Genomic DNA, 19,725 nt, shown 5'->3' on the forward strand with positions numbered 1-19,725 from the left:
CTGACCTTGTACAGAGCGTGGAAATAGTGAAGAGCAGCTGCAGAAACCAGTGAAAGGTTGAAAGCGTTTATAAGAGAAGGTTAAAGAGTGCTCGGAAAGAGCAAGGCTATGATAATAAGGGACCAGGAAGATGGAACAATGAATGGTGAAATGACAGAGGTTGTTGATTCCTATGGGTATTTGAGCTTAAACATAACGTATGATTATAAGTTAAGAGAAGAGTGAGTCACAGAATAGGCGAAGCAAGGAAGGAACCAGGGTGTGGAAGAAAGATTTGGAAGTGACTTTGAGTCTATAGGAGGCAAGATGAAAATGTATGAAGATATTTTTAAGACAACTCTCCTTCATAGAATCATAATGGAAACTTTCACTACAAATGAATGAAATGGAGCTGCTGTGATAACTATTGCTTTCATGCAGTTTAAAAATTGAAAGATGAAAAGTGGGGCACTACACAGAAATGGTGCAAAGTAGATGTAGGCGAAAGGATTGATCAGAATATTTGGAGATGGGAAGGTGATCGACTGGTAAAGATTTCATCGTTTGGAAATGTTATTGGACGAGGAGGGAAGAAAGTGTTAAATAAATGGAGTGGGCCTCCAAATCCATGAAGCACGAGCGTGCGCAATGCTATAGTGATGGTTGGCGCAGTACACGTACGGGCTTTTCGACGTTCTACTGATAAAACCTCTGGCTTCATGGGACGCTGATATTTTCAGAATACTTTTGACATGATACTTTGAGTCTGGAGAGGTCAAGTAAACCTAACGTCCAGGCTTCGGATATTTGATTTGCCAACTACCGAAGATCTGAGAAAATTATATATATATATGTGTATATATATATATATATATATATATATATATATATATATATATATATATGTTCTGTGCATTAGTAGTATAGTTTAAATGGAAATGAGTTTTATTCTTACAAGAAATAAAAAATCTGTCAAGTCGCTTATCGCTCTCTAATCCCAGATTTGATCCCCTCCACCCGCTCTTGAACATCACAGGTGACCTCCACAAGACTAAATCGTATACTGTTGATTCTAAATTCCCAGGTCAAGAGGGGTGGAGGTTACAGGAAGAGATTTTGTTACTGACAGATTCGCCGTGAAAATGAATGTGATTACATTTCCAATTTGTCGACTACCTTCCCATCTAACTGAATTTTTAAAACACCAATTGAAGAGGAGGTGGCGTTCTAACACCATCCATGATCGTCAAAAGGTAAAAATTTCTCTTTAAATTCAATTTTAAGTCTAAGGACACATATTGTTAAATTAATCTGTTACTTAGACCAATCGTTTATATTTAATTAAATTAAATGCACAATTGAACGCTAATTCAAAATCAGGAATTCATAAAGAATGAGCCAAAAACACAAAAATCTCTCTCTCTTACTTTCCTGTTATGTATAATATTTGTTAGGTTTATATACGCAATACATTTAAATGCATAAAACTATCTTGTAAAGACGTCAGACGTCTCCTCATTTCTCATCAATCACGATCATGTATCGCATTTATCAACACGGCAAGAATCTCATGTATATATTCATATGAAGAATTTCCTGGCCTTTTCGCCGATATATGTTTTATCGTTGTATGTACATTATGTCTCTTAATATTGCTATTTGTTTGCCTGTTAACAAACACAAAGTGCTCTCGCTCAGTGTGCGGGTCACTGCAATCGGAGGTTGGGCACTCCGTTTCCGTCCGCGCGCTGCTATGTATACCTGTGCCCAGGTAAATAAATCAGTTACGGGCTGCTCTAGGAGCAAGAGCCTGTGCTGGCACAAGGCCAGCTAAATCTGAAACAACAACAACAAATAAATCAGTTAGTACTCAGTTCTGTCTCTTTGAACTCACAATCTGCAAGCAGGTACGTACTGTCTATAAAATGCATATGTATAAGGAAACATATATAATATTGTAATCTCAACGCAAAAAGCTTTCCTTTTCACCAATTAAGATTTTGTCACACACATGCAAGCACACAGTACAGTCTGCTTGCTGTGAGTTGAGTTTAAAGCGGCAAAAGTATAGTCCAGAAATAATCATAATCCATATGCCATGACACAACAACCAGATCGTTATTCAATCGTCTCACTGAAAGTGCACAAATCTTAAAATACTTCATATTGCACATTTTTTTGATTAAGTTCATGTTACAATTAACAAAACAGCAACACGAAGATGCAACAGAAATACTTTTCTGCTATTGAATTAAGGCGGCACAAAGACAGAATAACGCAACATATGAAGTGGGAGAAGCGTACCGTAACATTTTGAAAATTTCTTCATTATACTGACAAATTATGATTTCTTTATTATGGGATACCCTGTTGGAAAATCTAGTTTCAAGAAATCCAACGTCTTTTGATATAGTTTTTAATCTTCAATTATTGTTAGGTTATTCAGTACGACACTAACAAATAGGTTGAAGGCACAGAATATAAATTCATGTAAACTACTCACCTGGACATCAAAATCGTCTTATGCATGATAAAAATAATATTGCAAATAATGTTTACACTGAATTAAAAAGAAATTTGCTACGCATAATTTTTAAACATTCTGATCCAGAGTCCAGAAATCCCTACTTGGCAACTACTGACGAAAGATGACCGCCAAGACTTGGGAAGTTGACTTGGGAGCGGGAAGTAGTACGGCAGAATACATTGGTGGTTATCGTATTGTGTATAGTTCTTAAACTTTTACTTCCGTGTCAAAACTACGGAACTCAGAAAAAATGTTCGTGGAAATTGAGTGCATCTTGATTGCGGTTTATAAGGTTGTTAAGTGCTTGTGGCTGTTGAGTGTGCTGCATTAAAATTTCTAGGTATCAAATAGGAAGCAGTTTCTGGTGCCGATAACCATTGGAGTGCATCTTGCCCCTGTGAAATGTGTTAGGCCTAGGCGGCAGAGACATCCCGTGTCTTGCTTCAACGATTAGGGTGCTGAAGCTGATTACTGGCTTGTGGAGTATTCTTTAGCCCATTTTTGGTAAGTATCACTACACTGCTTATCCTGTTAGACCTAATGAATGGAATGCTTTGTTAAGGCATTAGTCTTGTGTAAAGGGAGGGGTTGGCAGTGTTTCTGTTATTTTGCCTCCTAGCGAAAATTTCCATAAAATAAAAAGTGGTCTCCCTGATTGTAGGATATGGAAAAATCCCATAACTCATCGATAAAAATGACTTAGTTTTTGACGTTTTTGTCGGGCATTGGTTCCCGTTATTGTACAGCATAGGCAAATATGCGATTGATGGCCGTCAGGATGAGGTTCGGTCTAGGGTTAAGGCTGCTCCTCCCCTCCCAGGTCAGGTAAGTACCTGGTTCCCTAAGGAAGGTTAGGTTAGGCTCTGTCTTGGTTGAAATATGGGTAGAACTAAGCATTAGCTCTGCATTGGGCATTTCCTTGGTAATTCTAAGCTGTAGTTCCGCGGTGAACTAGACTATGGCAATTGACGTTTTCCTATGTTATTTGCTTTACAAGAATTTAAAGTAATATTTTGTCGGCCGGCAGAAACTGTAATTGACCTTTGAAGACTACATGACTGGGTAGATCTAAGCCGGCATTCTGCGGCGAACCCCCCATCCCCTTCCATAACTAATACGGCAAAATTGTAACCAGTAAACACCCCTAAAAATACCAACTTAAAATACCCTAGGGATGTTTACTGGTTACAATTTTGCCGTATTAGCTATGGAGGGGGGTGGGGGGCTTGCTGTGAAATGCTGGCTTAGATCTACCCCATTGTGTAGTCTTCAAAGGTCAATTACAGTTTAGTTGCAGCTGGCTGACAAAATATTACCTATAAATTCCTGTAAAGCAAGTTAAATAACATAGGAAAACGTCAATTGCCATAGTCTAGCTCACTGCGGAACTATGGCTTAGAATTGCCATTTCCTTTCAAACTGACTTTTCTTATAGTATTGTGGTTGCTTATCAGGAATTTACCAGTATTTTTTGTTGGTTGACTGTATTTAACCTGTAATTAACTTCAGAACTGGGTATTTCTAAGTATTAGCTCCGCACGGACTGTATGGAGCGGTTCTGCAACTATATACGAGAGACATTAGGAAGCCATGTGTTCAAGAAGGGCTTGGCTAAGGAAACCTATTATAAAAGGAACTGTACTAACCTAACCAAATAGGCTGTGTTACTTAGCCAGGGGCTCTGCCCTCTTGACCCCTAGTGTGGGAAACTCCACTTGGTATTTCTAAGTAATAAATACACAGCTGGTATTTAGCGAGAAATGGCAGTTCCTTATAGTATTTTGGTTGCTTATTTACGATTTACCGTTATTTTTGGGGGGTCGGCTGTAATTAACCCCTTTAGTCCATCCAACAAGGGGTTTCCATACGCGATCTTCACAAGACAAAGCATGGCTACGTCTGTTTCGAACGGTTCATATCCCGTCCGGCAAGTGCAGTAGCTTGGAAACTAGTTTTTTCAACACTTTTAGGGCTTCTGACACTGGCAGTGCATTTGTTTGTTGTCGGCCAAGTGGAATGTCCTTTCGCCATGTTTAGTACTGGCTCGGGGGTGGGGGGAGAGTTACCCATACGTTAACAAGTTATTGCACTTGCCAGACGGGATATGAACGGTTCGAAACAGACGTACTGGTGCTCTGTCTCATAAAGATCGCGTATGGAAACCCTGGATTCCCATCGGGGTCCCCCTTACCGTAGGGTAGAGTTCAAAGGTAAATTGTAAGTTAATTACAGCCGACCGCCAAAAATTAACGTTAAATTGTTAATAAGCATCCAAAATACTATAAGAAACTGCCATTTCTGGCTAAATATCCACCGTGTACCTATAACTTAGTTCTACCCTACACTTTTTACCAAAAGTTCCTAGTAAAACTTTACTTTAGTTACGCGGCCTGATTCCTGCCAGTCGCCGACTGGGACAGGTAAGCCCCCCTGGGCCAGGTCAGGGCATGTGGCCCTAAGTCAGGTTAGGTAGGTAAGGTCTGTTTAGGTCAGGACCTTGCATTATAGGAAAGGCTATGTCTCTTTATGTATAAGGAACCTGTCCCAGTCGACGACTGGCGGGAATCAGGCCTCGCAACTAAAGTAAAGTTTTACCAAGGCCTATAGCACTGCGCATGCGCAATAGCAAAAATATAATCAGTTCTGAGGTTTATGACAGGTTAATTACAGTCGAGTGACAAAAAATAACGGTAAATTCTTGATAAGCAACCAAAATACTATAGAAAAAGTAAATTTCCAAGGTAATACCCAATGCAGAGCTAATACTTAGTTCTACCCAGAACTGATTATGTTTTTGTATGCTGGCCATCATGGAACTTTGGTAAAAAATGGTTTCCTTTGCAAGGGAATCTAGGGGTTGGAGTCTCCCTGCTAAGAAACATGGCCTACTAGAATAGGTTAGCGTACGTTAGATTAGTATGGTTCCTTTTACAATAGATTTCCTTAGCCAATTCCTTCTTGAACACATGGCTCCCTAATGACTTTCGTATTTGCGGAGCCATTCCATACAGTCCATGCAGAACTATTACTTGGAAATACTGAAATATGATTCCGCTGGTGTATTTACATTTTATAAAAAAAATTGTATTTTTTTTTTTTTTTGCTAGAAATCCTGAGACCTAGGTTGTATGTAACCAAATGTGCTGAAATTTGGGTGATGGGGGACAGCTAATTAGAAACATGTCTTGCAAGTAGGGAAAAAGATTTGGATCCTTTGAAACACCAACAGAACCGTTGGAATTAAATATTTTTGTGTAAGAAACATTTGTGTTGTCTTGAGAAATTTTGTTGGTCCAAGAATGGCCAAGCCTCAAGGTACCTAGGTCAGGCTGAAGCATTTTCCCATCCTCCTCCCCGTCTTCACCTTCATCTTTCTCCTTGAACAAGAAGCTGTAGTAGCCCAAGAAGACATATCTAGGAATCCTTCATGACTTAAAAAAATTGGCCTTCTTAAGCCCTGGGAAGCAATGGTATTAGACCAGCCATGTGTGATCTGGACACAATAAGCAAGGTCAGCAAGGTTCTTTATTAGCTTCTGTCTTCTCTGTTTTACCAGAGATTTGTTCCCAGCTCTTCCACTTGTGTTCTGCTTGAAGCACACCTATTTGAAACAATGCTACCCTCTTGTTTGGTGCATTCACAGTTTCTAGTTAACACACACACATTCTGGGGGTTTGCATGCAACAGGTCTCTGCATAGTACTCGCCAGTACCAGAATGAGCTGCGTGCTAGTGATCAAGGGCTGGGGTTCCATTTGCATTATAGCCTATGTATCTGTTTATTGGTACTCTACTAGTTCGGGCAGCACTTTACACAGGGAGTTGTGTGAACTGGTTGAATGTGGCTCAGAATTCCTTTACATTTGCAAACCTTCCATGGCCCAGGTACATAAGCTGGAACTGGCTGCACTGATATTGTGCCTTGGTCCCTTGAGTGGGCACTGGAACTGTTGGTTTAGGACAGGATGTGCCACCACTTTGTCTGCAGTGGGACTATCTACTGGCCCTATTGGAATTTGTAAGTGTCCACCTTGCTTTCACCTTAGACCTATTTAAGTGGCACAGTATACCTGTCCTGCGTTACTTTTGACGACCAGCTTGTTCTGACATCCTAGAGGCATAGTTAATCCCAAACAGAGATTGCTTACCCACTTTTTCTTCTTCTAAGCGCCTTGCGCCATCGCTTCCTCTCCTTCTTTCGTCGCCTTAAGAGGATTCGTCTTTGGCCCCGATTAAGTGCCAACTGGATGATTTGATGACTTTCTTAAAGAAGAAGACAGTACTCAAGTCCGAGGAGTTAGTTCTCATTCCTATTTTGTCAGAGGAGGAAGAAGCGGACCACGATAACAAGCTGTGATGTGAGACTCAGATGAACTGCTGAACAATAAGGCATTTGCACCCATTTTGAACTTTTGAATTTCCGGTGACTTATCTACATGGCGAAGAATATCATTCCAGAATTTGGTCACATTTGCAATATAAGTTCTATGTTGTGTGGTACTGAACCTGACAAAAGACATGGTAAGACTGTTGAGAGTTACCTGTATTTCTAGTTCTATGTTGTGGATGGTATTGTTGTAGGATCTAGATGCAAAGGATGAACAGAATTATGCTAAATCATAAAGCTTGCACCCAGTTAATTGATCAACCGTGACAGAGGTTAAGAATAAGAATAAGAAATTTAATTGAGCTCAAGGTTTTGTCCAGCTGCTGCAGATAAACCTGGGGACAATTTTCAAAATATGGCAGAATAAAAGTAAAAAAAAAAACATTTCCCCAGGGTATGAAAGTCTCATAAAATCTTGAAAGGTTTTCCAAAGAAGAGGTACTTGTAGACTGGATATGTTTTCCCAAATGAATTTACAATTTAAGGATGACATCAAGGATCCTCAGTGAGTTGCATGAAGTAAAAGAAACACAGCCAGTGAAAAGATTTTTTTGGAGGGAGGGAAGACCAAATTTCATAAACCTAAAAATCATTTTTGTCAGGGTTTAATCTTCATCCATCACAATTTGTATGAAAATAATTTTTTTACTGCAACTAGGCTAATTGCAGGCCACCCTTGGTCTGGGTGTATGATCTGTAAGATTTCCTTATTATATTGCTGCTCCACTGCCATTTTGGAAGACCTCTTTAGCAAAGGTTATGGGCCCCTCTCTCGAAAGGAAAGGCGCAGTTGTGGATGCATAAGACAGACTGAAGAAGATTCCAAATCTGTCCTATCAGAATCTGCGGCTACCCCACTTTTTAAATGTTAAGATTTATCTTACTGCAGGACTTAATAGCCAATTGCACCTACCAGTCTCCATCTGCCCTGCCTGGGTGGGCCTGCCAAAGGCCTCAGTGTAGATGTCGGTAGTTTGAAAGAAGGTAAATAGAATCCATTCAGTACTGCAGAGGTGACCATGTTACGTGCACAACACTAGCAGTAATGTTATAAGGATATAAATAATGTAAATAGGATTAGAGGTAAAATTTTTACCAGAGAAAATTTGGGGATATTGGTCATATTTGACAACTCATATTGTAAAGGTTGTCTTAAAGCAAGATTAAAAGAAGTACTTTTTGTCTTAGTGTAGGATGTATATAGAAATCGAAATCAGATGCAATCGCTAATCATGTACTTATAAAGGATTTGGTAGTGCAATATTTTAGCGTAGCTCAAAAGAAAGGAATGTGTTTGTAACCAGTCTCATGGTAGTGATGATGAAGTGATTCAGCTCATTCCCGTTATTGACATAGTTTTAATGAAACTAGATATTAAAAACTAGGAGAACAGTTTTCTGGTTGTATCAGTGCAATGTTAGTGTTCAAAACCGGTTTCATCATCATAATGCGTCGAGCATCATCCCTTCATCTAGGGTATTGTATTTACGTGGACCTTCATGTATTATTTTTGAAATATAATCGGAGACTCTGCGTTATACATTTAGGTGATAAATTTAGGAGAGTAACTCTGACTTTGTATAGGTTGGCAACAAAACTCCACGACCTGTGAAATGAAGATAAAGTAAGATAGGAAAAACCCGAAGCTGCAGAATGAGCTTCCTATTACATTCTGCATTCATGAAATTATCTCGCGGTATGGCCCTTTCTATTAATAGCGCACACATTCTGGTACCGTAAAAGTCGTATAATTTCGATTTTACATGGAAGGGTACGAGGATGAAAGGTGAATTTCGTACGCATATACATTAATTGAATTACGATGAAAATGAAACATGAAAGGCCTCGATTTTTTGGAACTGGCATTTCAGTGAAGATTGGAAAAGTGTAATTGAATATTAAGCAGATATTTATACTTTCAAAAAGTGTAGGGAACCTTTTACCAGTTACATTCCCAATTTCCACTTGCTTTGCAAGCAATCCTGCCAAGCTGCCTGTCTTTTGAACTTTATTATTTTATTATTTTCAATATGATACTACGTAGTTTTTAGAAATATCAGTTTTCATAGATTTTTTTCTTTTTTAGCGAATGAAAGGGTTTAAAGAAGCTTATGAATTAGTTACGAGTTTTCGTTTTATCCGCAGCTTTATGTTCAGACCCTTGTAAGGTTAATATTTACTCCTACTGCCTATGTCCATTTTCCATCATTCCATAAGCTTGATTTTCTCGTTCGAGATGTAATATTTACTTTTTAAACTATCTAAAATGACGCTAAGGTTTAGTAGTATATTTCCTTTATAAAGAAGTAATATCATGGTCGGATTTATTCTTCTTCAATCAGGAACCACATCTTTTTAGCCAAAATAATATCTAAGAACCTTAGCATATTCATCTCTCTCTCTCTCTCTCTCTCTCTCTCTCTCTCTCTCTCTCTCTCTCTCTCTCTCTCTCTCTTGATGCCTTACATAAAAATGTTACAGGGTTATTCTGAAATAAGCTTCTCTTTCATTATAAAAACTAGCAATTGCTTTTGACATATTATCATATATACACCCTACAAGCCTGTGGTCCATGCACAGATAGCTTTTTAAACTAATTTCCTGCATACCTTCTGCATCAAAACACTTTAATCTTCCTTGTTTAAACCCTCATCCTCCTTCGCTTTTGAATGCATCTACTGACTACTCCACCAGTAAAACCCTACCATACACCTGTCTAGTTATACTTGATTTTGCTTGAATTCTTTCAGTATCCCCATTTATGCAACAAAATAATTAATTTCTTTTATTTTTAGAATATATCCCTCATCCATGTACCCGAAAGCATCTTGTAGCCTAGTATCCCATCTGTTGCAGGTGCCCTTCCTTTCTACAGCTTCTAAATTGTCCTCTTTACATCCTCGAGAATTGTTCCACAAGCAATCTCAAAATTACATTTCCTTGAAATACCCGCTCTTATCGATACCGAACAGCACCTCTCCATTTGCATCTTTTAAGACCTTCAGTCCCGTAGGGGGGCCAGTGTCGTCAGTTCACCTCACTTGGTGCACTCTAGGCATTACTTGAGGTTCTTTGCAACGTCCCTTCGGCCCCTAGCTGCAACCTCTTACATTCCATTTACTGTACCTCCGTTCATATTTTCTTTCGTCCATCTGACTTTCCACATTCTCAAGAAATTGTTTTATAGTGCAACTGCAAGGTTTTTCTCCTGTTACACCTTTCAAACCGTACCATCAGTTTCCGTTTCATAGGTCCCAGCGCTTGGCCTCTGGCTAAAATTCCATATGCTAAGACCTTCAAGCTAATTACTGTATTCTTTCTTTCCATAGACATTTTCTTTAGGTACAGCTTCCTTTCTGCCTCTTTTTCCCTCTCATTATTCATGTTGACTGCTTTATCCATTCACGATTTCCTCTTCTGTCATGCTGTTTGTTATACGTACTTTGAGGTACCCATAGGAAGTTAATGCCGTCAGTGGACCTCACGCTGTGCACTGTAGTCATTACTTGAGGGTGTTTGCAACGTCCCTTTGACTCCTAGCTGCACCTACTTTTTAGCCTTTTCTTGACATCCATTCCCGCTTCCGTTCTTCCGTCTTGCTGTCCAACCTTTCTAGTTATTACTTCGTTGTGCAGCGGTGGTGTTTTCTGTCATTTTCACCTTTAGAACCTTGTATATCATGTTATTTATTTTCTGGATCTCTCCAAATCCCTCTTTTCACTGTCTTTAGCCCCGAATGCTACAACCATCCTTGAAATTGAATACAGAGCTTTTCTGTTTCCCTTCAATAGTGTTTTTGCTTAACCATTGTCATGATTTATATCACATTGTTTCGTGCCTTCGCTATTGTCTGATGTATATATTTTGTCCATTAGTTCCGATGAGTTTGTTAGTGTGTGATGTTCATAATATTATATCAAGTTACTGTTATTTATTGGTATACTTTTTTTTTCTAGGTACATCAGTTTTGATATAGCACCACATTTTCTCCATTCTACCCATGCATATCGTCAACGCAGTTATGTAAATTATACTGTTGTTGAAATTTTGAAATTTTATGCCTTCAGAAGCTAGGTTGAATAGTGTTTGTAGGAGACAATTAGATTTGTTCTGCCTAGTCGACTTCTTCATTTACATCCTTAGGATATTCTCTCTCTCTCTCTCTCTCTCTCTCTCTCTCTCTCTCTCTCTCTCTCTCTCTCTCTCTCTCTCTCTCTATGTATGTATATCTGTCTGTCTATAATTTATTTTTTCATCTGGGTATTATTATGAAGTCAGTATCTAGATTAGTTTTTCTAATATACAGAAACTTGTCTGTATGGGTTAGTTTAACTCGAAGAATTCTCTAAAAATATGTCATGAGTGAAGGTAAGTTCCACCTTTCAATAGGCATAGGATAATGGAGACAAGCCTGTCGAATATAGCATCCTTCAAATGGCTTAGTTGATGTATGTACAATGGCTTGTCTGATGTGCCATCTGAATGTTATTAATTTAACTCTGGAATTCGTACTAGAATAAGGTTAACCGTGGTGAGGCAATAGTTCTTACTAAATTCAGTTTTGCTTATCTTCACATGGTTTGCAAATGGGTTGTTGACCATGAGCGTGTGTAACGGCAGAGCCCCACCGCTGGCACTCCCTTGATTTCATAAATGTATTATTACTGCTGGTGATAGCAGTGGGTGTCTCTATTGAGCTTCGTTGTTCTTTTAGTTTTTTATTTTTCTTAATGCAGTTGTTCTTAATACATGATCAAAATTGCATGATCAAGAAAATTATTCAGGTAGAACGTTCATTGTGTGTGAGTAGCGTGCATGTTATCTCTGTTAGAGTTAGAGCTTTTATGCATAAATTTCAATTGCCTGTGTCAGGAACAAAGAGTGCTAGAATGACACAGTGTCTAAAATTCCTTGAATGGTGGAATGTTTTATTTCTTATGTTAATAAAAGTCTTTCCAGAAATACTAATCGGCATGTTCATTGTTTGACTCCGACGAATAGATTATGAAGGGGAACGCCAGACCCAGTGTTCTTGCTTTTAATATATATATAGATATATATATTATATTTACATTAATATATATATATATATATATATATATATATATATATATATATATATATATATATATATATATATATATATATATATATATATATTATATATATATATATATATATATATATTATATATATATATATATATATATATATATATATATATATATATATATTAATGTAAAGCAAGGTCTGACTGATGAAGCCAGAGAGAGAGAGAGAGAGAGAGAGAATATTGTTATAACTGCATGGGATGCTGAATCACTTGCCTTGTTGAATTAGCGAAGCAGGTCCTCTATGTAATTTTTGATTAGATTTAAGCTGCATTGCTATAGATGTGCAGTCTCCAAAAGTTGCTCTCTCTCTTTCTTTTTTTTAGATACGTTTTTATCTATTAATTTATTAATGTACTTCTTGTTTAATAAGTCGGATCTCTTCCTTCTGAATTCCTTTACCTCCCCTTACTTCCTCCTAGCGTCCCCCGTGGGTTGTTCCATATGAATAGGTTTCATCTGACTAATAATGAATAATAGAAGCATGAAATAACTGTAAATTAAGCACTAGCGTAGTAAACACGAGAAAACCTAAAAGTAGCACCAAGTACGAAAAGCATTACCATACGTTAAAAGATAACAGTTAACAATTAATTGGAGGACAGAGAGTGCAGCGAATTATTCACCCAAAATAAACAGTTTCTAAATTACCAATGGAATTCACATTATAATTAAATTGATAATGAGGGAACCCACCGGAAGTTGAAGCTCTCTGCTGTACTGTAAAAAAACATTATTGAAGAGGTGGCAATGATATCGATTCCCTGAGCTATTCCAGGAGCACTCCTAGGATGACAAGTGTTACTTAATGATCCATTCCTACGCTGATTCACTAATTAAAGCAGTATAAATGTAGCCTACATTAAAATCCTCAGAAGGTGCGAGAGGTGAATTGTTCAACATGGAGGTAATAATAAGAAAGACCTTTCCTAAGACGTTACTGCTCGAATTCGAAGGCATCTGTAATGTTAAGTCGTTGGGCAGTTGAATTTCTTTCATGCAAACAACCAGTGGACCTCTTAGAAGCTGGGTTATCATGTATCAGGTTAATTAAACTTGAAGTGAATTCCAGTAGCTAAGAATGTTTATCAAAAGTAAATTTATTAATCGTTAATCTTTCAAAGCAGGACAAAAATTCAGCCCAATACTGAAATTTCATACACATGTTTTTTCTCGTAAGGTCTTGATCGTCTTCGCAATATATATTCCTTGTAGCCTCTCTCTCTCTCTCTCTCTCTCTCTCTCTCTCTCTCTCTCTCTCTCTCTCTCTCTCTCTCTCTCTCTCTGGGTTGCGTATAAAGTTATGTGGCAAGGTTTTATTTCAATATATAGATTATTGCTGTAGTAGTAATATACCTTTCAACCTGGGAACTTATTTGTGTAGTTCATATATTAACATATTTTGAAGCACTCCCTTCTGGAATTCTTGGTAACGGCGTATCCAAGTATGTAGGTAATATAAAAGTTTTTTCTTTAATAAACTGGTGTTGGAAGAGGTAGATAGGGAGCGCCATCTCATAAGTCTGGGGCTGTCTTATTTGCCTTGGTATAGAGTTTCTTATCCATGTAAAAAGAATTATCTTTCAGTATTGAAAAAGAAAATTTTTTCTTCTAATTATTTACGTTTGTTATAGTATACCGGAGTTGAGCTCTTAATTGCTTCGTGCCAGTTTTGTTCTGTTGGCTTGGCGCTAATTAAGAAAAAGACAAAGAAAAAAAAGTTGGGAATTGCATGGTAAGAGGGCCAGGACCATGGGAAGTAATTATATTAGAGTATCAGCTTCTAATTTTATTGAAACATTCCGTTCTAAAATATATGAGCATCGTTAACTGGGTGTTGAAGACTGTTTCCGAATCTCATCCGCAGTTTTTCAAGCGTCGACAGCAACGACATGATGATCCTTTCTTTGTGGAACCATGCCTATCATTACTGGTGTTCTTTCTTTCTTTCTTTCTTTAAATCTTCAGCTGAAAACCTTTATGTACACAGAGTCGTCAGAAAACAAACTATAAACCCAGGAAATCGGGGTAGTTTTGACTGATAGCTGAGGCTAGAGGGCTGCAAATTGGTATGTTGATCATCCACCTTCCAATCATCAGATATACCAAATTGCAGCCCTCTAGCCTCAGTAGTACTTTATTTAAGGTTAAAGTTAGCCATAATCGTGCATCTGGCAGTGGGACAGCCACCACCGGGCCGTGGTTAAAGTTTCATAGAACGCGGCTCACACAGCATTATACCGAGACCACCGAAATATAGATTTATTTTCGGTGGCCGTGATTATACGCCGTACAGAAAACTCGATTGCGCTGAAGAATCTTCGATGCATTTTTTTTACTTTTATGATAAAAGTAAGTACACATACATATACATATATATATATATATATATATATATATATATATATATATATATATATATATATATATGAGAGAGAGAGAGAAAGAGACTTTCTCAATACTAAATAAATGTATAAAGATACAGATGACAAGATGTGATGGTATAATACTGTACAGGGAATAATCAGATGAAAGAACGGTGTCTTGGGATCAAAGCCGTTTGACTTCCTTGTGTAGTCACTCTTAGTGTCGACCTTTGAGGAAAATCAAAATTATACTTCTCGACAGAAACCAGAAGGGATTCGTTATAATTTAGGACAAAATTAACCTAAATCGAAGAAGGTCCATTACTTTGCGTTAAACCCCACCTTATGCAAAGTTGTATGTTGAGGCGCAGCCTTAATTACGACCTGTTGGCTTGTAGGTTCATGTAAGCTCCCACTCAGAACCGGTATCAGGTTTCTCGGACCACAATGGCAAAGCAGTAATTCATCTAGAGTGCATTGCAGGAAATGGCTTCCTATTTAGGATTAGTGGTATTCTGATTTTAGGAAATTGCCCCAAGAAATTCTGCTTAGCCATTTTAGCTGTATTAATCAGGTTTCCATCAGAGCCATTAATGCATGCTATTCAAGAACCACGATGCTCTATTCGATATGGAGAACATCAGCATCCACATTCTGTTTAGGTGCAAAATTTTGTCATACCTGTGTGTTGTATCTTGCATTCCCAGTAGTGTAAAACTGTGAAATGTCTTGGCAGTTATAGTGATGCTGATGCTCTTTTTAATCTTGTAGATTAGCCGTTGGACTTGTTCCACAAACAATTTTGCTCTTTGTAAATGGCCATGATATTAGAATCCAGACCAACTGAAATTATTAAGGGTGCTACAGCCTCTGGAATGTAAATTTGTGAGATTTGTTATTTATTGATGAATAATCAGTTAAAATAATCAAATTTAAGATTTAAATTTACTTCTTTGTCTCCAGCTGCCAGTGGCTTAAGGGTAATTATTTGTTTTTAAAGCGTTATAGGTGATAAAAAGTTTCAGATTTCGACGTAATTTTTTTGCTATTGGTATAGTCTTATAAATGTCTTCATCTCTTAGTTTTGATTGAGCCTCCTTGTGGAGATTTTTTATTTTGGAAGTGCTCAACATTTTTTTCGTAAAAAATAAAGGTGTGATTGCTTGTAGTAAGCACACAAAGCCTTTTTCATAATGCTTAAAGTCTGTGTCATAGAGGTTATGCAGCATCTTCATTACTTAACGCAAAGAGTGTCTAAAAATCCAATGTTGCCATTGCTAGTGCTGTCATATATTTAGAGTTAGGAAAATTGAAATATTTTTTTATATTTTGTCTTCATGTATTCTATACTAGCTTACACTAGTCGAACTGTGCCAGTTGTTTAACATTATGCTATTTCGAGGTCCTCATCCGTTGATGTCTCTTTAATCTCGTTTTAAAAGCATTAATAATTACTATAATTCTGTAAATAGGTTTGTTGAAGGTGAAGTATTGTAACGTAAAATTCATTATATTAAGATTACTGTGCAGTTTTGTCTTCATTGATATTCAGATTTTGATTGGCGTTCAGTATGTTAACTGTCTTTGCGGTTGCCAGCATATTTAAAGACTTGTTTATCCATGAGAGTTTGATCATTTATGTGGTCAATTCTGGTTGGTGCACGTAGTTTTGGGAAGAATGCTCGTCAGTGTTTTATTCCTCCTTCAGTACGCGGTGGAAGTTGGTTAGAGTAGCCACTTCGATTCGGTATCTGGTCAATCCTTGAATGGTTTTTATCCATGCAATAATAAGTCCTTTAAAGTATTCTTCTATTAACGGTAGGATTTTAACAGTCACCTCGGTAGAGGGTTGTAACATTTCTATTAGAATATCGTATTGTAACTAAGGGATAAGCCATTTGTAAAGCATCTTTATTTGTCGGTTCCTTTTGCCATGCATGGAATTCTTTTCAGTCATTTCTGTCTATGAAATCAATCTTGTTACTTAGTCTTAAGATAAATGATTGAACCCATTTGCACTTTTTCATCCCTTCATTCTTTACATTTTGTTTGTGTGTCAACTGGCACATTTTAAGGAAATGTATAGTCGACAGGTGAGTAAATTCAGTATGTTTTTGGAGAGGTGATTATTTGCCTCCTTTTGAATGTTCTAAGAAAATATGTGGACTTTAAACTGATATGAATTTATTGTATACCGTACTGTTTTGTATGGGAGAAGGAAAGTTTCGCACATGTAGCCTATTGGTGCAGAAAGTAAACAGTTTTTTTTTTATCCATTATTTTTAAGCAAGATTAGGAAGATCTGGAGGGTAATGTTTTTCTTTACGAGAATTTTTCTTCAGGTAAATATATCGGTCTTTTGAATTTGATGTTATGTAGTTTAAAGTTTTGTTGCCGAAGCCATGACACTCTTTCTGTTTATATAAAGATTTTTGAAGATTGATATGGGTTTTGCATTAGATGATCATCAGTACTAAAGGATAAGATTACCGTGTCCAAGGATTTGATACAAAATAAATAAAAGTCTCGATAGAAAAGTAACCAACTAGAAATCGGGGAATGCCACTGTTACCTGTGGGATTAGTTGATGTTTTCCGGTTTTTTCATGCATATAAGAAAACTACCAAATTGATTTTAAGGTTTATTATGAATATGCAGTATATAGCCTATGCATCTAACAACAGAGATAATAGGTTTAGGATAAGCTTAGAGACATAGGTTCGATCGCTTTTAAGTCTTGATTCATAAACTTATGTAGGCATCTAGAAGATTCTTGCTATGCAGGGTAACTGTAGCCTCGGTATATGTGCGTATTGCTGAAATCTTACTACGCAGTACCTAGAATGATACTTAGAAGGTGATGTAGAATGAGAAGATAGGTTTTATACGCTGAGTCATTTGAGCAACAGTCCAGTGACATTTTTTAATAATATAATGTGTATAAAGTTCTAGCAAGGTTTATTCTGATTTTCTTGTTTAAGCTTTCTCAACATTAAAAAAATAGGTCTTTGCTAAAGTTATCTCTTATGAAAGCTTCCTCCTAGTAACTGAAGTTATTTACGAAATTACTTCTTAACATAGACAAGTTAACAAATCAGTTAACATTATCTGGGTAAAACAACTTTATGAAGAAGTGACTAATGGTTAGTCACTTCTTCATTTGGCAAATCCAAAGATTGTATGATTACAATAATCTACCCAAGGAAACAGTCCAAGCCAAGTGGACTGTATTTTATGTAGGCCTTTCGAAATTAGACTTGGAAGATGTTAACTCATTTTACTGTTTGTTTAAGAAGGGTTGAGATAGGAAGATCATCCATTACTGTACTTAAATAGACCGAATATTTCTTTTTGTTCGTAGTATTTATCGAAGACGCGTAAGATTAAGCAAATACCATGAAATTTAGCTCCACTGTAAAGGGTTCTGCTACTGAGTTTTTTTTTGTGTGTGTGCTGTTGAGAGACTTCCATATATATATATATATATATATATATATATATATATATATATATATATATATATATATATATATATATATATATATATATATATATATATGATAGGCCTGTGACATGTTCAAGAGTTATTACTTGCTTGTTAGTATGGTTTCCAGGTATCGAGAAAACTTTGCAGTGTTGTATTATGCGATTGAGTGACCGTTTTTCATGTATGGCAGATAAATAAAGTTGTTATATCTAGTTAGGTGATGAATTAGTGTTATTTGGCCTAACATACTAAGCACTCTTCAAAATGTTCAGTTCCTAGACTATGGCAGTAATTCTTGCGAAATTACCGTTTGTTACTTTGACGATTTGATTATTGGTAAGTTTTCCTTGTTTGGTAATTGAATTCACTGATGCTTTGACGTTCCTCAAACTGATATTTCGCCTTTGCTGAGTTGATTATTTTGTTATTCACATTTACCAAGCATTGAAAATCTAATAATTCTCATTAAATGGTGAATTTCAAAGCATAATTCAAGGGCCGTTAATTAAGTAATTGATCCATTAGAGGGCCAGTATGTAATCTTTAAGGCCAAGTGATACATGACTTCCAAGTCGTTATGAACAATATTTATATCCTCCAATTTGTGATATTTGTTTTCGTCTCTAGTTTCAATGAGATATTAGTAACTCGTTGACTTTTCTCTGGTATGTGCATCAATATGACTACAGTAGTTGTTGGCGAGATAGGAGTCTTTCAAATCTACGCGAAATTTTTTCAAGTAGCGTTGTAATGGAAAAATGTAACAATAGGTGGGGCATGTGGAAGCAATTCAGTAGCGAACGGACCTATGTCCTAGACTACTCTTCAGCTCAGAATTCTAGTTTGCATAAAGGCATACCTATAAATAAGGGGTTTTATTCCACAAGATCTCGTGGATCAATAATTATTATGACAAAGTATTTTTGCAAGAACTCTCCGATGCAAGAGATATTCTTTTAACATGAATTGAGTTGAGTATTTCCCGAGCATTATAAAACTTCCCACATCAAAGAGGTATTCTTGTCATCAGCAAAAGGGTCACCTTCTCCTACGTCTTTTACGGGGTCAAGGTCTACTTTTCCTCTGCGTTGACTCTGTTTTCCATTCTTTAGTGAGAAAAGTAAGAGAAGTAAACATTTAATGGCCGAACATACGGTAAAACAAAATGATTAGCTTGCTCTCAAAATCTGATCGTACATTTGTATTTCATTGGTTCTAAAAACGCTTCAACTTCCCGTGTTTACTACTTTCCCTTGACGGTCTGAGGATGGGGCGGCTTCAGTAATGGAAAAGGAGAGAAGACAACGGGAGAATACGTTACCAGAATTCAAAGCTCGATACGTGCGTAGCATGTTTTCAAATGAAATTGGTATTTGCTTATTATTTCTGTTTTATGGCCCCGGACGATCCTGTGAACTGGATGTATTTCTGGAAAGATGAACCATTCAGAAATTAAGTGGCATTGATAGATAACGTGTTGATGAGAATGGGATTTCCGAGTCCGGAATCGTTTTAGTTTTAGTTGACAATCTCAGTTCAGTTTTTTTTCTGTATGATAATGGAATAGATGCTATTTGGTTTGGGACACCTTATTATCTTCTTGCGTAGCAAGTATCTGTTAGTGATTTTCTCAGAACATCCATCCCAGATCAGATGAATGTAAAATTTTAGTTTGAGGTCAGTGGGCAGGAATTTCTTTCTGTGTTAATGGATTATCGTCACTGCAGAATTGTACTAGAACGTTTTAGCACATGCGCAAACAAACGAACAAACATTCAAAGCTTTGTTATCCTCTTGTATTTTGAAATAAATATTTTATATCGAAATAGGTATATATCTGTCTTATCTTATTCTCTAACTACTGTAATT

General features: G+C 36.9%; 1 protein-coding gene across 1 annotated transcript in view; it reads left to right on the forward strand.

The window, feature by feature from the left end:
* Nucleotides 1-2,641: 2,641 nt before the first annotated feature.
* The window catches only part of LOC136835369 (broad-complex core protein isoforms 1/2/3/4/5-like), a 946,407-nt gene continuing 929,323 nt past the window's right edge, over nt 2,642-19,725 (forward strand). Inside the window, exons 1-2 of the mRNA XM_067098824.1 lie at nt 2,642-3,010; nt 10,849-10,915. The gene's annotated coding sequence lies outside the window, so the exon portion shown is untranslated. The remainder of the gene's footprint in view (nt 3,011-10,848; nt 10,916-19,725) is intronic.

This window comes from Macrobrachium rosenbergii, chromosome 55 (genome assembly GCF_040412425.1).
Source record: "Macrobrachium rosenbergii isolate ZJJX-2024 chromosome 55, ASM4041242v1, whole genome shotgun sequence".
Taxonomy (NCBI): Eukaryota; Metazoa; Arthropoda; class Malacostraca; order Decapoda; family Palaemonidae; genus Macrobrachium; species Macrobrachium rosenbergii.